At 38.5% G+C, this 23,642-nt stretch overlaps 1 protein-coding gene across 1 annotated transcript in view; it reads right to left on the bottom strand.

Annotated features, from left to right (window-relative positions):
* The window catches only part of LOC145984143 (solute carrier family 41 member 1-like), a 251,261-nt gene extending 229,880 nt beyond the window's left edge, over nt 1-21,381 (bottom strand). Inside the window, exon 1 of the mRNA XM_083117593.1 lies at nt 21,321-21,381. The gene's annotated coding sequence lies outside the window, so the exon portion shown is untranslated. The remainder of the gene's footprint in view (nt 1-21,320) is intronic.
* Between the last annotated feature and the right edge of the window lie 2,261 nt (nt 21,382-23,642).

Genomic DNA, 23,642 nt, shown 5'->3' with positions numbered 1-23,642 from the left:
CATCAAAGGAGAAAAACATGCGAACGGGATTTTTTCTCTTTCTTCCCTTGGATAGCGAAGAACCTTCTCCTTCCATTGTAACCAATCGTAAAAGACCGAGATTCCCATTCACGCTAGTTTTAAGGATCCCAATTTCTTCATCTACCTCCGCTGTAAAATGTAGTTCTAACCTCCTACTCCTCCCTTAAATCGAACACTGCGAATCTGATTGGCTCCATGTAGAAGCAGCTTGTGGCGTATTTGTACACTGCTGAAAAATGCAGAAGCAGAAATAGTTATTTCCGTGGGTTAAAGCAAGATATATATATATATATATATATATATATATATATATATCTTGCTTTAGTGTATATATATACTAAAATGACAAAAAGGTAAGTAAAATAACCTAATTCAATTAATCATATACATATACACACCTGAACGATTATCGCCTGCACCATATTACTGAACAAATCCAAAATAAAACTTTATAATCACTCATTCCACTAAATGCCCTTGAGAACTGGAGATAGGTTGTCGTCGTCTTCTTTGTTTGGCACACACCGCCTATTAGCGATTTCTTGCCAGAGGTCCTATTTGGTAGTATTACACTTCTCTTAAGAAAAAACACTTGAGGTGTTTTATCAAACTTTCTAGGGTGCACGCAGTGATTCTAATCCATTTCACCAAAAATATACTTTTGTCCCTATGGATTCATGTCTCACCATATGTACGCTTAGATTTATTTATTGATTTATTTATTTCAGATGTTACCCCTAATGAAGTTAAGGAGTTTTCATTTAATGCCCTTGCATTTTCTTTCTTGTGTCCCTCTGCTTTGATACCGAAATGCTCTTTTGTTGTAAAACACACCTACAAATACTTAAAAAAATAATAATTCTAAAACGTATTAGCTAAAAAATACATTTTTCTTGGACTTCTTTATTAGGCACAAATGTGTACACTAAATACATATTCAACAAATACAAAGTGAGATCACTTACCTTTAAGAAGCCGGGTTCGCATCCAGGATAAAACGTTCAATAAATGTTAGTATTAATATCTCCATTTCCTCTCTTCTTTTTCACTTAGAATTCCATCAAATAAACAGGCGTAATTCTGCAATTCCCCATCATTTGACATTTACAATCAGTGAATATGATAACAAAAGTGCTCACATGTCTACAAATGTCTTTATACTTCACTACCTTCGAGACGTTACGTTGTTCACGTCGCAAACAACAGAAAAACGCTTCGCTAAATAGGTAGACTCTCGAATATTTGGCCAGATAAGACGTTTTCATTTTAAGGCATGTCAGACACATTTTAAATGAAGGAACGTTAGAATTTTTTTTAAAAAAATATCTTCGGTATCGTAGATGTGTGATACAAAGTGGAACAATTTTGAAAAAATACAATTTAGTCAGATATTAAATTATGAACGTTGGACTTTACATAGCAGCAACATTAATATTCGGATACACTTAATAAAATAAGGAACAAAGGAAGTAGCTAAAAATGAGTACATAAAAAATATTACGTGGTAGAGTGGCACAGCACGCTACGACGCCAGGGGTTCCGGTTTCGAATCCCGACCTGTGCAGGAGTGTTCTTTGTGATTGTCCCTTCATCAGTTTCACCATTTCGTCGCTCATACTCATCGTTGCTTTCTTAACCGCCAGATTACCATTTCGGATGTACAGACGGGATCAAATGAAATGTACTTCCGTTTTCCTACCAACTCAGAAGCGAGTTGGAAACTCTTCATTGCTCCTGTATAGATAAGAAAGTGGGGGAGGGCAATAGCAGACAAGGCCAGCACGCAAACTTGTTTCCGGCAAAGCGTCTTGTTGGAGTCTTGGCAGTTTGTGGAAGGATTTTGTGTTCCTCCCCCACCCCAACCCCGCCTTTCTCTCTCTCCTTGAGTTTGTGTTTGTGTGTGTGTGTGTGTGTGTGCGCGCGCCGACACCTGTTTCATTTTAAGTTTGACGTATTTTTATTGCATCGACTAATTGCTGTCATGACTGGAAATGAAACAGGTTAGCAATGGAGACATAATGAGGGATCAAAAATACAAAAATTCCGGGCATGAGTACTTAGTAGTAGTAAAGGTAAGGTAAAGTTCGTCGTGCGTATAGAACCGTGCCATGAAGGCACATTTAAGGGTTTGTGGCAGTAGGGTGTCGCATATTCTCGAGTTCGGACATTTTGGAGGTCATATGACCAGCACCACGCTCCAGCCGTCTTTACTCCCCAAGGATGTAGAAGAAACGAGAAAATAAAAATGTTTTACATTCTGCGTATGTGACAAGTAATTTTTTGGATATTGTCTTTGAAGTATCTGTTAACATCCTAACCCGCAATTTTGTTTAAGGATAAAACTGGTTGAAGGCCGCGAGTGTTCCTGAGAAGTAATGAACATATCACAGAACGCGCAATAGTTTAGCTCGCGTATTTCTGAAAAAAAGAAAGAATGATATACAAATCAATTCTACGAATGCTTACGTCATTGTGACCATGGAGTGCATTTTGCACACTAACGAGGATCTGGCGTCATGACATAAGGTCAGTATAATGGTCTGTGGGGTTTGGACTGTGTCCTATCCATTTACGTTTGTAGTTGTCCTTTCACAAATTTCATCTTAACACACCTTTCATACTTATCTTTGTGATTACCCAAAAGTGGAAGAAAAGCGAAATAAAATAAATAAACACATCGATTATTGTGTCCCTGCGTTTTTCAATCTTTCTTCATGACCGAAAATTTATGTTTCACTGATGTAATGCATCACTTTAATCATGTGAATTATTTTCCGTCATCGTTGTGTGCTTAATCATTCCTTAAAGCATAGACTCTAATGCTGTTGTCCTTAGTGTAATTGATCTTATTGTGTGGAAGTTTTGATGTGGACAAAATAATGGTGAAGAATAAATCTCAATTGATTGTTCGAAATTTAAAATATAATAACTCCGAGGTGACGCATATTAACTGTTCTTAGTTCGATGTCAAAGAACGATTTCTCCTATACATTAAGAAGGATTCCGGCCTCCGTGGTAGAGTGGTTAGCACAGCTTGCTTAAACACCGGCTTTGGCATTGTGTTCATTCGGTGTTCATTGTGAGTGTCCCTTCATTAATTTCATCATTTCATCGACCATCCTCATCGTCGCGTTTAGCCAAAAGTGGCACAAGAAGCGAATTAAAATAAAGCAAATCAATCAATCAATCGATCATAGGGTCTCCGGTTTCATAGAGCAGTATGCAAAGCACTTCGTCATGGATGCCCTCAAAATTCAAATAATAATTTGCAACAGAAAACCTGATATTAGAGTATTTTAATAGTTTAGGCATATTAACAATTCACGTCAACCAACAATAAACAATTTATTGATTGATTTTCTTTTATTATACTTCGCTTTTTGTGCCACTTTTGGCTAATTTGCAAAGATCAAACATTCATGGCCAGGCCAGGATTCGAACCCGGAACCCCTGGTTCTGAGATTTCGGCCTGTGTATGGGGTTGGTGGCCATCCACCGTCGTGAGGAAATTGAGGAGCTACAAATTAGTAGCGTGACGCGGCCATGGAAACCTGCAAAGACTGAAGACCACAGATTAGCTGAAGACTTGTCTTGTTAACCACGCGTCACCCCATAATTCCAACCTCGGCAGGTGGAAGTGAAGCCGGCAGTCGGTAGGTAGGACGTGGCCCTCACGGACCGTTGCGTCACGGGTTATTATTATTATTATTATTATTATCATCATCTTCAATCAAATAAAGCTTTATCGTTATATATTACCGTATTTCATCGCATAATCGTCGCACCCTGTTTTTCAATCCAAAGAGAGAGAGGAGGGGGGGAAGGCAGAACACAAAATCCTTCCACAAACTGCCAAGACTCCAACATAAAGCTTGCTGGAAACAAGTTTCCGTGGTGGCCTTGTCTGCTACTGCCCTCCCCCACTTTCTTATCTATACAGGAGCAATGAAGAGTTTCCAACTCGCTTCTGAGTTGGTAGGAAAACGGAAGTACATTTCATTTTATCCCGTCTGTAAAGCAGTCCCAATGTCTGCTCCAAGTTGCACAGCTGCTTTCAGAGCCCTTGGTTTGAGAAGGGGGTGGGGGTGAGGAAAGGGTCTTGATTTTTCATACCGAAGCTCCTTCATTTCTTTCTCCCATTTATCTTGGTTGAATTTTCTGAGATACGGAATTTACCTCATTTTGCTTTTCATTACGTTGTATTGCGTTACCCACGGTACGCTTACATGTACTTAACATTTTCAATTTCCTTGCACGTACCGACACCCTTTGGTTAGATACGGCAAATATAAATAGCTGTCGTTCGTCAAATGTTGTTTTTTTGTTTTGTTACCCATTTTTCTCGTACTTCAGTCAGGGATCAATGCAGTTACTCATAACAGATGTAGTCAGGAAGTAGCATGAATTGTTCTTTCCCCGCATTGTAGTTGACCGGTAAAAAACTATGTAACAGTAACAGAAGGCTTTCAAGATTTGTCTGAATATTAAAGTGATCTTTTTTTTCACACCCAAATATAAATAACTAATTTCAGATTTGAAAACGTAACAGGGGTGTAAGGGGTGACCTTCCACGCAGTACATACACCCGATCGTCAAAATCAGTTCCACGTAGTACACCCTGGGCTGCCTTTTGCTGACTAACAAGTCTCTGGCGACTGGCCAGTATAATTCTGTATGTTCTCCTGCTTTTTGTCATGTGTGCTGAGTGCCCCTTTACAGCCTCAGCTTTTAACCTAAGTCAGAATATTTTCATATTTCAGTTATGCGACCTTACAGTTATGTTATTTGTTGTGGTAAGGGGCTGGACCCAGTATAACGTGGCGGGTGCAAAATAGCCTAAGTGCTGAAACACCCAAAATTAAAAAAAAAAAGAAAAACGTAACAGGGAATATAGCTTTAATAAATGCGTATAAATATTTCACAATGGATTATATTTATGTACATGTTGTTAATTGTGAAATATTGTGAAGAAATGAAACAAAATGCTACGTTTCGGTTACTAATGTGAGCCACTGTATATGTAATGTTTTTATTTCATTAACAATGTACAATGGTCAAATACAACTTTGCAGACCTCCGTGGCGGAGCGGTTAGCACATCGCAATACGACGCCACAGGTCCCGAGTTCGTATCCCAGCCTATGCATCATTTTCATTTTTCTTTGTGATGTCCTTTCGTCAATTTTGTAATTTCATCACCCATCCTCGTCTTCGCGATTAGCCAAAAGTGGCAGAAAACCAAAGTTAAATATAACAAATCAAAATCAAACATTACTTGGCATGACAAGAATGGATAGGTTATTTTGAAGCTGCTGTTATTAAAAGCAAATTTTATGTAGCTTTCCTAGACAGAAGTTTCAAACACAGATACTGATTGATTGGATAACGCCTGTGGATTCCTACTCGAGCAGAAAATGTATATGTTTCCATTTATTACTTACAACAATAGCAGACTGATTTCCCGCTAAATCAAAGAAAACTTGCATTCACAGTTACAAATTGACGTGTTGAATGATTTCTCTCACTCCAATTCTGCTTAATCGAACAGCACACCACAACGTGGGTCATTAAATATTTGCAACTTACTCTCGAGTTCCTCAACTAAAAATAAATTGACTGCGAAACAAGACCTCGTCTGCGATAACTATATACCACGTTATATGAAGAGTATACGCAAGTTGAAATTCCATCATAATAATTTGAATTCTTCTAGTAGCTACAAACATATTTTTTCATACATATTTTCTTAGCAAAATATGAAGTTCCTCACTTCAACAAGGACAACATATACACAGTATTCCACAAGAGTTTTTAGTTCGAGCTAGTCGTAATATGAATATACACGTCACTTCATTACTTAGTTTAAAAAAAGTGCCAGGCAATGTGAATTCGACGGCATGCCTGAAATTATTTGCAGTATCTCATGTATCAAGGGGGCTTTTTAAGTAAAATGAAGGACACATACCACATGCTTGGGTCAATTGAGAGTAGTAGAAACGTAATTATACTGCATGTTGCAACTGAAACAGTATCCTCGAAGCCGAAGTCGTTGAGTGATCCACTCATAAACTCTCTACCAAACATTTCAAGTTCGAGTAGACACCTGGGCATGAGCGTTTTCTTTGGTAACCATCCCTTCATAGATTTAATATGATCATCATTAATGTTCATAGTCGCGATTATCTACAAGTGGCAGAAAAGCGATACAAGAACAATACAAAAGTAGAAGAAACAAAAGAGGATAAAAGGATGAACTTAGTTAATGATAGGAAGTTTTATAAAATTACTGTTTCTTGAAGAATCTTGTCCTTTGTTCCGATTGTATTTCTCAGTCACACGTTGCTCAATGTCCATGTCGACTGTCGTTCTTACATTCTTGAAAATTACTTTAATGTCTGCCTATGCTCTTCTTTCAAACGTGGTAGGCGCTCTGTCTGTTTCTACACCAAAAAGTTTAATTCATCTCCTGTCCAAAAAGGCACGAATTACTGAAAGTAATTTTCAAAATTGTAAGCAGATGAGGGCCCTTGTAAAATACGTGTACTGTCCTTTTATTCGCTTAGTTTTGAGAATCACTCTCCATACAATTGTTGCCTACTTCAGAGTCCAAAGGCCCTGTCTAGCTACAGACCAGTTGCGCAAACGCGGTTTCATTTGTTTCGTACACAAATTCCATCCTTTATACGTATTTTCTACTTGCTAAAAGCAGCGGCGGCTCAAGGGGGAGAGCCGCCGTGCCATGGCACTACCCTCAGAAGAAATGCATACCTAGCCCCTAGCCCAAGTATTGTTAAATTAATACATTGATAGTTTACAGACAATGAGATTCGAATCTTTCAATCGGTCAAGCTGACGTGACGACCGCCCCAACCACAGACTAGATATGAACCGCCCCAACCTCCTCACTGCATCGCCAGCTGTTTCGTATCCTCGGCGAGGCAGCGGTCGGCGCCACCCAAGAGCTGGCCTAACCAAGTTGAAACGCGTGCAGAGGGTTGGTGAAGTCTCAGCGAGTAACCTTTGCACCATAAGCCGGGAAGAAGGTGGCAGGGGGTGGTGTTAGCCAATGGGGTTAGCCCATAAGACACCAGCCGTGCCCGTTTAGCACAGCGAGGGAACTTTCTCAGTGTTGACACCGTTGCCATCTTCAGAGATAAGTCGCTAAATACGACGGATTTGTACGACCCGTTGGGGAAGTAATTCGTGAAAAAGGTACTATCTACTTTTCTGCCAACATTTGGAGAAACGAACCTAGTATTTTTCCGAAGTTAAATGAACATTTTGATAATAGATAGATGCGCCTAGAGGGCCATCCAGACTTTTTAAAAATATAAAAGTAAAAATTCCTTTGGCATTTCGACAATTTCTTTTTACATCAAATGTAGAATATTTTCAACGTCCAGTTGGAATACGTGTGCATGGGGGAGGAGAAGGTGAGAAGATTTGCTTTCCCTTCCTCTTGTAATTGTGTTTTTAGTGAAGTGTCCTGTAGTGTTTAAAGATAGGTTAGTGAGTGAAGATGAATCGTATTAGTGTGTTATTACTTAAACACACTGTTTTCCACGTTACCAAACAAGGATATACATCTTGGCCAGTGGGGCAACCTCAAGGAGGGGGGCCAAGGCATTGCGGAGGTTTTATTTCTTCGATTTCTTGATCACGTTGACAGTACCCGCCGGCCGCCACTGGCTAAAAGTGCCTTTCATATCGCCTCAGGGCGTTGTCTACTCGGATGCTTCGTGATCGAAGGTCACGTGTACAAAGTTTCAGATTTTCCGATTTGCGTGGTGCTGCTGCTATCAGTTCGGTTCGCCTTCTCAAGGTCGCGCAGCAAGCAATTATTTTTCGTCTTCCGATTGGAAAAATCTTGCCTCTCGCTTATGTGGACGAACGCGTGGCACGGATGACTTTTTGGCTCGACCATGGTTGGTCCTTTATGTTTCGTCCTTCAGCATTTTAATCTAAGAACGAATCATTCTCATCGAAAAACATAATGTATTTTTTTTTAATTGATGTAACACATGTAAACCGAGAGCGAGAGATAGATAGATAGATAGAAACGTTTTCCTTCAACAAACGTTTGTTTTCCTATTGTATAAAGTGAACGCACATGTTAAAATTCATCTTGCATAGATATTCAAATTAGAACAAATTCACGTAAAGTGATTAAGTATGCAGAAAAGAAATATATTTGTGATAAATACATAGTTAGTCAGTAAATTCCGATAACCAGAATTCTGTCACGCCGAATGAAACGTTTTGTTTTACAATTTAATGTTTTCACTGACATCCAAAACGAAAATACGTATTATAACTTAATGACTTTCAAGGTGTCAAAATATTGTAATGTTACTATGCTGCCGATCACAATTATGAGAACGCTACGGGTCCCGGGTCCGAATCCCGGCCTGGGCGTGGATGTTTGTGAGTGTGCATTCATCAATTTCATATTGTTATCACCAATCTCCATCTTCGAGAATTAGCCAAAAGTGGCAAAAAAAAAAGCGAAGTCAAATAAAGCATATCAAAATCAAACAATTATGAGACTTCTTCGAAAACGCCTTCGATAACGGTATTTGCTATTCGTAACGGATATGTGTATCACTTTTTCGAAACAGACTTTTGTGGAGGAAAAGAACTGTAACGTTACAAAAGTAACGAGCACAATTATACGAGAGACCTATGTTATTCTCTCCGGAACACGGCATCGGACACGGTATTGCACATCGGAACGTCTGTATGATACCAGCTATAAATAACGTTGTTGCTTTGAAAAAAGGAGTGTAACGTTTTTTCAGTAGTGACCTCAATTAAGTTACTGGTTAATTGTAACGTTACTATCACTTTCCACACACACTAAAGTTACTAGTCAATACGTGACGAACCTCTTTCTTACCCTGTAACGTTACTGGTTGCCGGCAATGGATGTAACGTTAAAGTGTCACGTGAAGACCTACTTCTTTAAAGATCAGTTATGGTTCGGTACCGTTATGCACACCTGTAACGTAATGTTCATATACCTGAGGTAACGTTTCTGTTCACGAAAAAAGTTATTCTGTTTCTGGTTGTAACGTAACGGAAACCGTAATTGAAAATACCGTTCCATTTCGTTACGTTACGACTCCCTGCTTGGGAGTGAACGACTGCGAGCGGGAACTGCTGGAGCGGCTGGCAACACACGCAAAGCTCACGACTCCGAGGAACGAAGAACGACCACAGAGGAACTGCTCGTTCACCCCGAAGGAGCGGGCAGTTCACAGCTCCCAAGAGGGAGTCGTTCAAAAGGAACGACTCGTTCACGAACGACCCATCACTACACGGTCCACCCTTGACACTGTGGAGCGACAAAAGTTCAGTGTCCGGACGACTTCCGAAATCGCATGCCCCATTCGTCTAACACCAACTATCATCCCGCGCTCAAACGCCGATAATTCCCGTCGGGTTGCCATCACCACGATACACGACGTTTCACTGCACTCACAGAAGTCTACCTGACAACACTGCAACTGCTTCGGGACGTTCGACCTGCTTGCCACGATGTTACAGCGCCATCAACTAGTTCCTTCCCGCTATCCCATGACTTTTGGCACTTCAGTGTACTATTATTTTGTATCTTCTGATCCCATTGCAGTCCCAGAATGATGTTTTGATATGTTTCAGAGTATGGCATGAGGGACCAAATATATTTTTTCACGATTTTTGGTGATGACATGTTTTGAGATATTCAAGGTAAAAGGTCAAGGTCACGTGACAAAATTATATTTTTATCCAAAGGTAGGCCTGTTATATATCAATGGAAAGCTTCTTCAGTTCCCTGTACGTACAATAAGCTTTATTTGAGCTTCCTAGGCGAAATAGGGGCGGAGTTACAGCACATTTAGTATAGCTAAGCGGGCTCAAAAAGGGCAATTTATGCGAAATTTGACCTTGAATAATTTAACAATTACAAAACGCACGAGACTCAAAATTTTAATAGTTACTAAGTTCCATGCATAGTTTTAACTCCCCAAATTTCATGAAAATCGGAGATGGTCAGGTTCGAAATTGCACATATCTGTGTTGATTTGGCATGGAATGACTCCATATGAAAACAGAAACCTCTCATATCGCTACCTTTTAATCCATAAACAATGGATTCTAGATAGAGATGGCAAGAATCAACAATGAGTTAAAATTTATCCAATAATAATGTTACTGATAGAGCAAGGAGAGAAATATTTGGAATAATCCAAAAATAATTGTAAGACACCAAACATTTATTTAAGGAGGCAAAAAATAATAATTGTTTACAAACAAACACACACGCGCGCATGCACCAACAATACTTTTTAGTAGACCTGACCAAATCTGTTTTGAATTAAGAAATTATTTTAGTCAAAATTACAAAATTTAATAAAAGTTTCCATGCTTTTTTGTTTTTATTGTTACTGAAACGCTGAAACAAACAGACTTGGTTATTTTAAGAAGATCATTATTTTTTGTGTGGTTAAAACTCTCACCTTTACAACTGCGAGTTTCTTGTTCGATTTCCGGTAGCAAGACATTTCAGTGGATTGCTTGCCATTTGCAACTATACTTAAAATCTCAACTAGCTTTCCTGTGCGTAAAATTGACTTAAACAAATTTTGTTAAATCAGATTTAACTACAATGATCTCGAAGAGCCCAATTTTATCAGGAACAAATGTTATGAAACTAAGGTGTCATTTCAAGCAATAGTAACTCTACTTTTAACATTACTCTAAGATATACGTAGTGTAGCTGAAGGTAAGCTACAGTTACATGTGGCAACGTCAGAAAATTTTTGCCGGCTGGCAGTGGCTTTATATTGATAAATTATGGTGGGAAGATATATAGACATTGTATGAGACTAAAAAAATATCTGTATCTCTCTCTCTCTCTCTCTCTCTCTCTCTCTCTCTCTCTCTCTCTCTCTCTCTCTCTCTCTACCTCTCTATACTGATTTTCTTCGTAACTTTTATATTTTCTCTATGTCTCCATTTCCTTTATTTGTTACATTCTCTCTTTCTCGTCTATGCTTCAAATCTTCCTCTTAATTGATTCGTTGATCAATTTCTCTATTTCTCTATCTTTTCTTCTAATCTCCTTATTTCTCTCATAATTTGTTTGAGTTTCTTCCCCTTTTTTTATCAATCATTCATTTTCTTAGTTTGTTTTCTTTAAGTCCACTTTATGCACATCAAAGCTAATCAGGACTGGATCTACAGTTTAAAGTGTGACCCGAACCACTCTAAGCCTCGACTGACTTTCGAATCCGGAACGCCTTGATTAGAAGGCAATGACGTTAGTACTACGTCTATACTATACATGTGAATGCAAATAAATTGTGGAACAAATTATTCACTAACGAGTAAGAGTTGCTAGTTTACAAGAAACAATAATTTACAATGTGCAAATATATATTACACTTAGGTTATACATGCACACGATATGATAAAAGAAAGTAAATTTTGCTTAAGTTTATTTCTAATTTCATCACATTTTTCACTTCGAGAGCAAAAACTCAGCAAATAACGCAATTCGCAAAAACAATACTCTGTCATTGTGTTCATTATATTTACAGCCCATCTCTCATTTGCCACAATGTTCATATATTAAAAATACGTACATAAAGTAAAGTAAAAAGTAAAGTGCTCCCCTGTGCTTTGCACTACGCCATGAAGGCGCATGGGAGTGTGGAGTTAGGGCCACACACTTTCTTGATCACGGCCAAAGGTGGGGGATTATGTTATGAGCACCACGCCTCTGGCCGACTTTATACGATCCTGGGTGGGCGCCGGAGCCGCTTAAATAGGTTGAAAAAATCCCGGTTCTCCCCCGCCGGGGATCGAACCAGGGTTTCTCGCATGGTAGTCAGACGTCATAACCACTTTTTTTTAATAAAAGGAATACCCCCCGTATTGGTATCCCCCGTCAGTTTCTCAACATTTACACTTATTAATTTCTACTGTATTCTCAGTTTTTCTCATTTGGACAAACGCAAACATCCATGTGCTAGCCGGGATTGGAACCTAGTAACTCTGGCTTCGTATCGCGCTGCGCTGACCACTCTTTTTTTTTTATAAGGAAATACCGCTACACAGAGGTATCCCCCACCATTCGCACATTTTCTCACTTTTACACTTCCTCAACTGTTACATTTTCTTCGTTACTTATCAAACTGGACAACACAAACATCCAAGCCCGAGCGGGATTCGAACCCGGGACCACTAGCGTTGCAGCGCGATGAGCTAACCACGTTTCTTTTTATTTTTTATTTCACAAACAATTACAGAGTTACATTGGAAGGAAATTGCCCTTGGAGTAGGGAAAACGCGAAGGGGTTTGAAGGAAAAATGGTAATATTTCCTAAAAATACGAAAAAAGGACAAGACAGTCCCTTTCAGTTTCCCCTCCACCAGCGGCGTTCCGTGGAGAAAATCTGAATGGCGTTCAAAGGCAGCTCAAATTAAAACAATATCTTTAGCCCTCCACTTACGGTCACTTTCCGCTGCAAACACATACAAATGACTTATTGATCACTTCCGCAGAGGAGAAAATGTTGAGTGACTGACTAATCTAACAAACAAAAATATGCAAAATTTCAGTCAAGAATCTAAGCTATGACTGCTACACTAACAACCAGTTGACATAGTCTATTTCAGTGTTTTGCACCACCTCTTCAGTAAAATCTTTCTTTAATTCGGTTACATTACGTCGCATTTCTACCATTTTAGTATAATCGCGACGATAATCAGAACTATGAACTATAAACATAATAAAAGAGTTCAAATATAAGACCTCTGGCTTCTGTTGGCCAATCCGACACGCAAGCTAAATTTCCTCCACTTTGAGAATTTTTTAATAATGTGAGAAACCGCAATTGTTTACTACTTTCCGTATACAGGGTGCTAACATATGTGGTGCTGCATTTCTTCCGTTAAACAGGTGATAAGGCTTTGTGTGTTTCGCGGATGTACAAACTTTGTTTCAACAGTGGCGGCAACAACCCTCTACAATGAAAACAAATAGATTAAATAAATGCTATTCAAATTTCCTACAAAACTAGACAAATGGATGTTTTATGACCAACCGACGGGGCAGAACTTCAAAACTGAACCAACACATTTGAAACGTGATTACATACAATTCCAAAGATGATGTATACTCTGTCCCGGCTATCTCTAAAGCAACGCCGCGCATAGCGGCAGAGAAGGGAAATCAAGTGGGCAGAGCAAAGCAGTACACGCTGCTGAGAAGGCTGGTAACTGCAGTCGCTTTCCCCCCTCAACGCAATCCCATTCCTATCACGTGTTCATTGGCGGAGCTGTCTTGCGTCACTACTTGCGCACAGACTTATTTTCGTTCGCCTGTTCGAGAGATATAGATGGAACAGAGTGTAGATGTATTTTGTTTATACCGCCACTTTAGGCTAATCTCGAAGATGAAGATGAGTGATGACATGACGAAATTAATGAAGGGAGACTCACAAAGAACATCCATGAAAAGACCGCGGAATTCGAACCCGAGACCTCTGAGAATCTGTTTTCTACTTTCCGTATGCAGTGTGCTCATGGCTTTGGCGCAAAGCTTCATCTATTTAGCGGAAGTAGATACATAAAAAAAAAAAGTTTGTTTCTAGAGTGGCAGCAACAACCCTCTAGAATGAAAACAAAAGGGTAAAATAAATGCAACTTTCCTACAAAACGAAACAAGTAGATGATTTATGACCAATCGACGAAGCAGAACTTCAAAACTGAACCGACGCATTTGAAACTTCGAATGAACTTCGAAAACTTCCAATAAATAATTAGAATGATTATGTAGTTTATATTGTCATTTCTGGCTAATCGCGGCGGTTAAAATTGCTGCAGATGACAATCGAAACCACAACTTTTGACATGCTGGTTAGTTAGCAACTTATAATAACTGGACTACACCACCAGGATGCAACTAGATTGTAAAATAAGCAAGCACCATCCATAACACTAACCTGCAATGGCTCTGCGGTAACAATAAAAACAAGTGATTCAAATAGACATCAATGACCTAAATCCGATAATATCAACAGATTTTGTGTATCACATCCAGTTGTTGCACAATGTAAGTTTTTCATTTTCTATAGCTACATTATACGTGCAGGGTAGTAATACTACCGCATGTCTCCACATTACTCTGAATATGAACAATGATCTTGAATGAAACAAAAAATAAATGAGAAATACAATAGATATGATGCACAATGGCACTGTTGAAACATTTGTCGGTGTTATATAATCAATGGGAAGGTACGGAAAACATATAATTTCGTGAAGAAATTGTACTTCACAGTGAAGGTAGGTAATCAGAATAAATATTTTGCTCCACATAGTTCATGTAACATTGAATTGTTGTTTTAAGTCCACTTTATGCACAGAAAGGCTAATCGGGACTGGACCTACAGTTTAAAGTGGGATCCGAACCACTGTCCCACGTGCCTCTACTGGGAATCGAACCCGGGACCCTTTGATTACAAGGCGTCGACGTTGCCACTACGCCATTGAGGAGGCCCAGTTCATTTAACACTTGTGTCGTCATTGGTAGGAAGAAAACGGAAGACAATGCCTCTCGGAATACCTATGGTGTAGCGGGAACAGAAAAATTATCATGATGACTGTTATTTTTGTTTGTCCCAAGTTACTGGTTACAACAAAGAAAGAAAGGAATTAAATACCCCGATTTGCCATCGACTAGGCGTCCCATTCTGCATGGACCTGACCTGCCAGTGCCTAAACCACCAGAAAACGTAAGTGACAATATATTTGAAAGCAGTTCCTCATATTCAAGCAGTGATGAAATGTATCCCGAAACAGAAGAATTAGACACTTCACCGAAACTATTTACACAACCTGAGTAGAATGAATTGGTACGAGACTTAGAGCTCACGAAAGAAATTAGTGAATTACTTGGCTCAAGACTACACGAAAATAGTCTCTTGTTCCCTGGGGTTGCATTTTCTTGGCATAAGAATCGTGACAAACATTTTCGGATACTCTCTTGTTCCCTCGGGTTGCTTTTTCTTGGCATAAGAATCGTGACAAACCTTTTCGGAAATACCACACACAAAGAAGGTCAACTGGTATATTGTACCGATATCCCTAATCTTGTGCAACAGTTAGGATAGGAAGCATATGATCCCAGTTTCTGGCGTCTTTTTATCGACTCCTGCAAACGAAGCCTTAAAGCCGTTTTGCTACACAATGGCCATACATTAGCATATATTCCTCTTGCACATTCTACATACCTAGCTGAGTCATGTGAAACACTGGAGTTAGTTCTGAACAAAATAAAGTACCAGGAGCATAAGTGGAAAATATGGGTTACCTTAAAGTCATTGGCTTATTACTGGAACAGCAGGGAGAATACACGAAATTTCCTTGTTTTAGGTGCGAGTGAGACAGTAGGGCCAAAGACAAACCTTGCAATACTGTATATTGGCCTGAAAGAGAGGAACTGAAACTAGGATTCAGAAATGTTACAAAAGCGAGTCTTGTAGACAGTGACCGATTTCTGTTGATCTATTACACGTGATGAGCCTGCCAGAGAACACTCGACGAAATCACTTACACTCCATTTCCAAGGCAAGAGAAAAAGGGAAAGTCAAGAAATCTAATATCGATTCTCGTATGTAAGTCAGCTTTTAAAAAGTGTGTCAATTTATACTTCTGTTTCTTAATTTGGTTTGTTTGTGTATGTCATTCTGGAACACATTTTATAATTGTTAATCCATGCATTTGACGTAGATTATATAATTTATTTGATTTTTTGACACATATATTAAATGTAACCATATTTTATTTTTATATACTACTATACTAATACTATATATTATATACTATATAATATACACTATTATATCATTATAATTTATTGTATTTATCCTGTATTTGCCAATTCTACACTATTATCGATACATTAATATAAAAATGAAATAACATATTGTGAAATACGCTGACGTTTTCGAAATGAGCGTATCACAATTAGTAAATGTCACCTATTGAGGCTCATACCGTAGAAAAAAGTTTTAATTTGTAGACTAGTGAATCAGGAAGAAGAATCAAATTGAGAATAATTTCATCGGACCTTTTGAAAACAATTTGTTGTATTACACTCCCTCCACTGTGCAATCTCCTCAAACGGCTTCTAACGAGAAGTAAATAATATACAATATATAAAATATCCGTTTACGAACCAATAAAAATTCCTTAATATCAACCAATATCAACAGTATCGATATTTCAAAGAATGAGTTCCAATTTCATTTCTGTAGCCTAATTAGTTAATGGAATATATATATAAGAAATTACCGATATAGCCTAATACAGTTAATAAACTACAAAGCAAATTCCAATTGGAAAATGATCTTCCTTTTGCGACTTTGTATAGGTAATAGATGTGCACTTGGGACTGAAAATCGTAGGTACGAGGGTAGCCTTCTTTGTTAGGTTGTTAGTGAATTATTTTTGTCATGTTTTCTCGAACATCTGAGCACACATAACAGCTTTCTCAGCCTATTGGCTGATATTGCATAGCATTGGATCACATTTTTTAAAGTTCTAAGAGCACCGATAAAACTATTTGCTTTCCAAGACATAAAGTTAAGGAAGTTGAAACGAAAGTTCAGCAATCGTTAAATATCAGAATATTTACTATGATTTTCGTAAATAAAGGACAACGAAGTTTATTACACACTGAAAATTTATGAACATTTCAGGTATCGACAACATTCACAAGAAAAAGTCAAGATTATTTATTTATTTATTCATCGAAGGATACTTTCCTGAAGCACAATGTTTTTTCAAGGAATTTATTTGTCTAGGCGGTTGCCCACCTGCGCCCTCCCCTGGCGCTGTCCCTACATGTTACGAATTTAATTCGCAAGTATTATTCAGAACATGCCATTTCTCAGTCCTAACGTACGTGATCATGTTGTGTTGCGTTGTACTCTTTTATCAGTGTCTTACTGCGAATACAACTACCTGAGTCACGATTCGTAAATTTCTTGGTCTCGCAAAACGCATGTGCTATGTATAGCCACGGAAAGGCATTAAGTATACAATCATCAGTATATGCAAGCTTGCCTTTTATTACCAGTAACTTGCACATGCATGTTGCTTCTGCACCAAATGCTTGAAATCGATTTGATTTTTTGCATATACTCCACAGTCTAAATGTGTACATTCTTTAACGCAAGTGGAACGATATACAATAAGCACACTAAGGTCTTTTTTAGATCTTGTCAAACAGTCTTGGGTTTTTATTTTCTTCTGGAGATGGTTATAAAATTTCCTTGACGAAATTATGTCAATGTGGTAAAGTATTTTTTTCCCAGACGTGTAGATCTTTATAACATATATTATAATAAATAGATATATAATATAATATAATATTATAATAAAATATAAGAAACATAGATTTGTGACACATTTTTTGCAGTCCACAACATAAAATATTATATATTTTTTTCAAGTTCTGGAAACAAAAATATATATAAAACAATAATTTTCAGATTTTTAAAATAAATTAGAACGGCACAAAATATTGTAGATTGATAAGAAAAAAATAGGTAGCATTGTATTGCATCAGCGTGAACAGAAAATTTAAAATACGAAGGAAAACGTTGTCCTCACGTTGTGTGATAAGGAAAACAAGCGAAATCGCGGTCTCCCTTATTGCACAACTATCAGACAACCTTGAACAATAAAATAACCAAAAACCATATATTTCTCAAACAAATTGAAGAAAACAAATTAAGGCCGTACTAAAGGCAATTTTGTGGTAATTTTTCGATAACAGATGGCAGCACCGTTTACCATGGCAAACGAGGTCCATGTTGCCAGATCTCCGCGTAATCAAGGTAGATACATATAGGTTGGTTGATTAGAGTACTCGATATGAGATGACGCCACATTGGTTAGAGGTGAGTTAGTGGATTAAAGAGAAATAGTAGTATATCAGGAAAATTGATAATCATGAGATTTTAATTATATGTTCTCATTAAAGAAATAAGCAATATATCATCAGTGGAAGGTAGTAATAGTCGAAATATTAATATAAAATCCATTGTTTTATATTAAGCATTTATTGTAATATTTAAAACGCAGAGAAAAAAATACAATAATAGTTAAATCAAACACGAAACGGGTCAAGTGAGGACAGTAATATTGAAATAATTGAAAACATTTTGTGAACTCGTTTGAAGCAAATGCTCCGTTGACTGTACACTTCATTTTGTATGACACGGAGATTTTATACTGTCCCAGTTATCTCTGCTGCAGAAAGGTTGCACATAGCGGCACAGAAAGTGGAGCGGGGGTGGGAGGGGTTAGAATCGAGTGTGCAGAGCGAAGCAGTACACGATGCTTCGAAAGCCGGTAACTACAGCCGCTTTCCCCCGTTCCACGCAATCCCGTTGCGCAGAGACTTAATTTCGTTCGCTTGCTCTAGCGAAGTTTTTTTTGTATATGCAGCAGAGGTGTTCACCCTCCGGAGGGCGACCCTCGTGAGGGCAGACCTCACCCCTCACCCTCCGGAAGACTTGTGAGGGTGAGGGCGGTGGAGGGTGAGGGCAACTGCGATCTCGGAGGGTGAGGGCGGTGGAGGGCGAGGGCGACTCCGATGTCGGAGGGTGAGGGCGGTGGAGGGCGACTGCGATTTCGGAGCGTGAGGGCGGTGGAGGGCGAGGGCGACTGCGATCTCGGAGGGTGAGGGGAGGTTGACTCAAAATGAACACCTCTGGTATGGAGTGACCGTTCAAAATATTCTTGAGTAGAACGCAACGCAACGCACAGTGCTTTCATTGTTGAAACGTCATTGCAAGGTATTATTTTCCGCACCCTGTATTAATTAAAAAGGTAGACAAGTGCAAGCGATATTCTCACAGAAATTATCTCGGAAGTATTTCCTCAACATATAAATAAATCATACATTCTGCATCACTCTTGCATATTGCAAACGTTTTGCTTTTGATAAATTAAGCAACAAGTATTTAAATATAAGACTTACCTTTGAGTTTTTCCGACGTTCCCTTCTTCCAGTATGTACTGGATTCGTTATTCTCTGGTAACTTGGTTTAACTTTCACGATTTCGAAGAACTCGCATTGATCATATCGGAATAAAACACGGAGTGAAATCTCGGCAAGAGTGTTGGCTAAAATCTTCACCTCTGAGTGTATTGTGACGAGACGCCACTTCAAAAATTTTAATGATGACCACTACTTTCCGAAGGAACGAAATGTTTTCATTTTTTCACATAGTATTTCAGATACTTGAGGGAAGAGTTTTGTTTCACCACGAAATCTTCCATACTAGTCATAAAAGAAAAAAAATGCACCGGTATTGACAAAAATACCACTTCAGCGCCATCTGTATGCAGCAGTTTGAACATGACTGGGACCTTATATTTTCTGTTATTTACTTAAATACCTTCAATCGTAACAAAATTATAAGGATCACAGGTTCTAGTGAATAAAACAATATTTTATATCGGAAAATTTCTTCCTTACCGAATCCATATTAGTTGTACGATTATCCATTGAATTTTTTTCTATGCTTTAACATGGCTTTAGAACCCCCTTAAAATAATGAAAATAATTTACAGCTATTAAAAAATAGAAACTTCAATGTCCAAATATAAAATGAATATCATAAATACGAATGAAAGCACAAAATAAAGAAAGTTTAATCCTAGTGGAAATTAGCATCTATGTCCACGTTAAAAAACAAAATTCGACCTGGCAATATTGTGTGTTTACGACATGAATGTGAATACAAGAAGAACGCTATGGTAAGTAATGTAAGAAAGATTGTATTATTTCTCAGAACAGGAACTTCTAATTGAAAAATGCACAGTGCCAAATAGGAGCTCGAATGAAGTACTAGGAGTGAACATATTTTTTTTCTTACGCCAAAATGATAAAACACAAGGGTCGATTGTGCAGTATAGCCATTTCCAATAAATATTTAAGCCTATAAATACTATCTTCGTTTTCTTTGTTACAATCAAGTATTCTTTACACATCTACATTTCACATTGGTCAGCTCCTTCTACCTCCTTCCAGGAGGAAAGCTTGTATTGTAGTGGTTACCGTTGAGGGTTGTTAAGCTGCTGGTTGTAGGTTCAGAAACTTTTCGTAAGTTTTAGCCATATCCCATTGTGTTTGAACGAACTGAGTAGTGGAGGAAAATTGGATAATTCTTATAAATATGAAAATTACATTCATGTTTTTAGTGGTTTAATCGCAGGTAAAATAGAAAATCTCACGCGGAAGATTTAATCTTGCTCTGATCTCAGCCAAATGGCTAAAAGAAGCATGGAAGAAAGCTTGTTGTTTGAGAAATTATTGCGACAGTATCATATATTCTCTCAGCACGCTGCTTACTTCGTCATCCCATCACCTCATCCAATCTTCGCCTGTAAAGACAATGCGTTGTGTTGCAGTATATACAATTTCTTGACATAATGGAAAAGGACGAAGATTATAAATGCAAAAGACGGATATTTCTAAGTCCATATCCTACTGTTAATGATGCAAAATGTAATCTAGAATAGTTGAAAATTGAAAATTGAGGACCAAAAGTGATAAACGTTGTAAGTGCCAAAAGCGAAAGTGTTGAGAAATCGCGTCGTTCCGCACATCAGCCCGTAAGAACGTTCACATTAGTGACCTCTTTACACGCACTTTGAACTACTTACAGGGCTACCAGCCCCTTTTCACGTTTACCACATTATGAAGCATGGCACATTTCACAGTTTAACGTGGAAAACGGTGTTTGAATTTTTTTGGCACTTACATCGTTTACTCACATTCAGAAGGTTGCAGTTTCAAATCTCACATCCTGCGGAGTGGTTAGCGCATCGCGCTACGACGCCAGGGGTCCCGGGTTCGAATCCCGGCCTGGGCATGGAAGTTTGTGAGTGTCCATTCATCAATTTCATCATACCATCACTCATCCCCATCTTCGCAAATTAGGCAAAAGTGGCACAAAAAGCGAAGTAAAGCAAGTAACTCAATCAATCAATGAAATCTCACATCCTCCCATCACGACTGAGGGTGTTGTTTATCCTTCGCCGCTTCAGGCGAGGGACACAAATGGTAATTGATTCAATCAAGCAACTGAAATGCACACACAAAATTATGTTGATTTGCATAAACACTAAAACCATCGATCACGTTAGAAACGTAGTAGTAGTAGTGTAGCACATGTATTTATTCTTTCTTTTTTTAAGTGTTAATAAGGCAAATTAAAATAAATTACTTACCTCAAGCGAACGCATAATTCTCCTTTCCTTCTGCACAAATTAGTTCCTCCGAACACGTGGCTAACAACAAAGCACCAATTTTTAAAGATACAGAATTCGAAATATGCAGCAAGTTTTACAACTACACTTATTTATCTGTAGCATCTTTAGGAATCAATCTCTGTCAACACTATATTTCAGAGATTTTAAAATCTTGAGACGAGGCAACTGAGTGATTGAACGACATTCTTCCCCACTAGATAATCTCCATGTCCCTGCGGCTGGATAAGCTTTGCCAAGCTGCTGTTTAAACCAATAAAACTGAATGGCAATTACGTGTCGCGATATCGAGATAACGCTTGCATAATGAGCGCCAATTGTGACAGAAACTGCATTGTAGATTTTTAATGTTGGAAAGACTAACAGCTTCAGACGTCAGTTGGATGGAAACAAGAACATGGAAGAACAGTTATTTTTATGTGTTCTTATACTTTATATTCTTTTTTATATGCAAGGCTACTTGGTGTGGAAATGTTACTAAGACAATGAAATGTTGAAACTGGCTCTTCTGTGCCGCTACTCTCAACGTAGTGTACAGTCAACGGCAAAGATAATGGTAGGCAAATTGTCCACCGCTATTTTCACTACTTTTCTATTCTACATCCTGTGTTGTTTTAAGAAATGAAACTATGTTGGTTCGAAGCAGACATTGTTACTGACGTCATTATTTCAATTCATTGTCATCACATCGTGTAATACAGACCGATTGAAAATGGAGATGGACAATTCGCCTACTGTTTCTTTCGCCGTTCGGTGTACAAAGAAATACTCTTATAAAATTGCAATTTACGAGTTTTAACGTATGCTGTTTATTGAAAATTTTGTGGGTGAACTGAATTATATATGCATGTATGTATGTGTCGATATCTGTGGCGCAGTGGTTATCACAACCCACTACCTTTTTTTTTCCTTTCTTCTTTTACTTGTAGGCTTATATTCTGGTAACACACTGCTGGAATTTTCTGTTCTCAAAGTAGTAGTAAATATTACGTTTTCAAATATCTTATTCAGACAATAAAACATAACTGAATTCATCTTAAATACGCTAAACTTTTTTTAAAATCAGATATGCAAACTACGAATCTTTAAACTATATCATTTTTAATGAGTTTTTCTTTGTTTTCCCATTTCAAAATTTGTAGAATGTAAATATCACAAGCCATGGTAAAAAATGAAAATATTGAAGGACGCACATAAAATGTCGGTGCTTCGTAGTATGGGCTGGGTGGGGATGGGGAGGGTTGCAAACCAAAATCCTGCCTATATCAGCTACGGGGCTCATACAACTGTAACTTAATGTTCGAAGCATTACACTTGCGTTGTGGTGTTAGTAAAAAAAACTCTCTGACTGTAATGTTCCTGTGTCTATCCTAGCACCGTACACACATGTAATTGGTGGCGACTGTGAACTTGACAGTATATCCACTGCTGATTCATTATTAGGTTGTTACTAATACTGTGTGTAGGTATTTTAGCCATAATGTAAGAAGGTGAACTTAGGATGCTTTGGTTATAAGCAGATGACCAATACCACAGAGCAGCAATGACCTTATTGCATTCTGCAAAGCATACCATCGACACAAGTTTCCTTGTCTTTTTCTCAGAAGATGATCATAGACTTTCTCCATCCTCTGTCATTCCTCACCTTGCACAATGCTTATTTTTTTTATTATTATTACTGTCGTTCAGCAGGTAGGACGCTATGAATCAATGGATAGAAAAGCAATGTAAAATAATCGAAACAAGTAAAAGATTCAAGCACGTTCTTCATTCTGTCTCGACGCCTACCTCTGTGGTGAAGTGGTTAGCGCAGCTCGCTACGACGCCAGGAGTCCCGGTGGGCCTCCCCGATGGCACAGTGGTAACGTCGTCGCATTGTAATCAAGGGGTCCCGGGTTCGATACCCGGTGGAGGCACATAGTGGTTCGGATCCCATTTTAAACTGTAGGTCCAGTCCCGATTAGGCTTACTGTGCATAAAGTGGACTTATAACCCCAAACTAACCAACCAAGTCAAGGGTCCTGGGTTCGAATTCCTGGCCGGGAATGGGTGTTCTTTGTAAGTGTACCTTCATCAATTTCACGGTTTCATTTTCATCTTCGGGGTGTAAGGCGTGACCTTCCACGTAGTACACTAAATTGTCAACCTCACTTCCACGTAGTACACTCTGGACTGCATTTTGCAGACGAACGAGGCTCTGGCGACTGGCCCTGGCCAGTATAATTCTCTGTGTTGTCCTGTGTCTTGTCCTTATGTGTGCTGAGTGCTCTTTACAGCCTCAGT

The sequence above is a fragment of the Lepisma saccharinum genome, chromosome 2 (assembly GCF_977018435.1).
Source record: "Lepisma saccharinum chromosome 2, izLepSacc3.1, whole genome shotgun sequence".
NCBI classification, from domain to species: Eukaryota; Metazoa; Arthropoda; class Insecta; order Zygentoma; family Lepismatidae; genus Lepisma; species Lepisma saccharinum.
The sequence above is the reverse complement of the archived record's forward strand: the minus strand, read 5'-3'. Positions and strand labels throughout refer to the sequence as shown.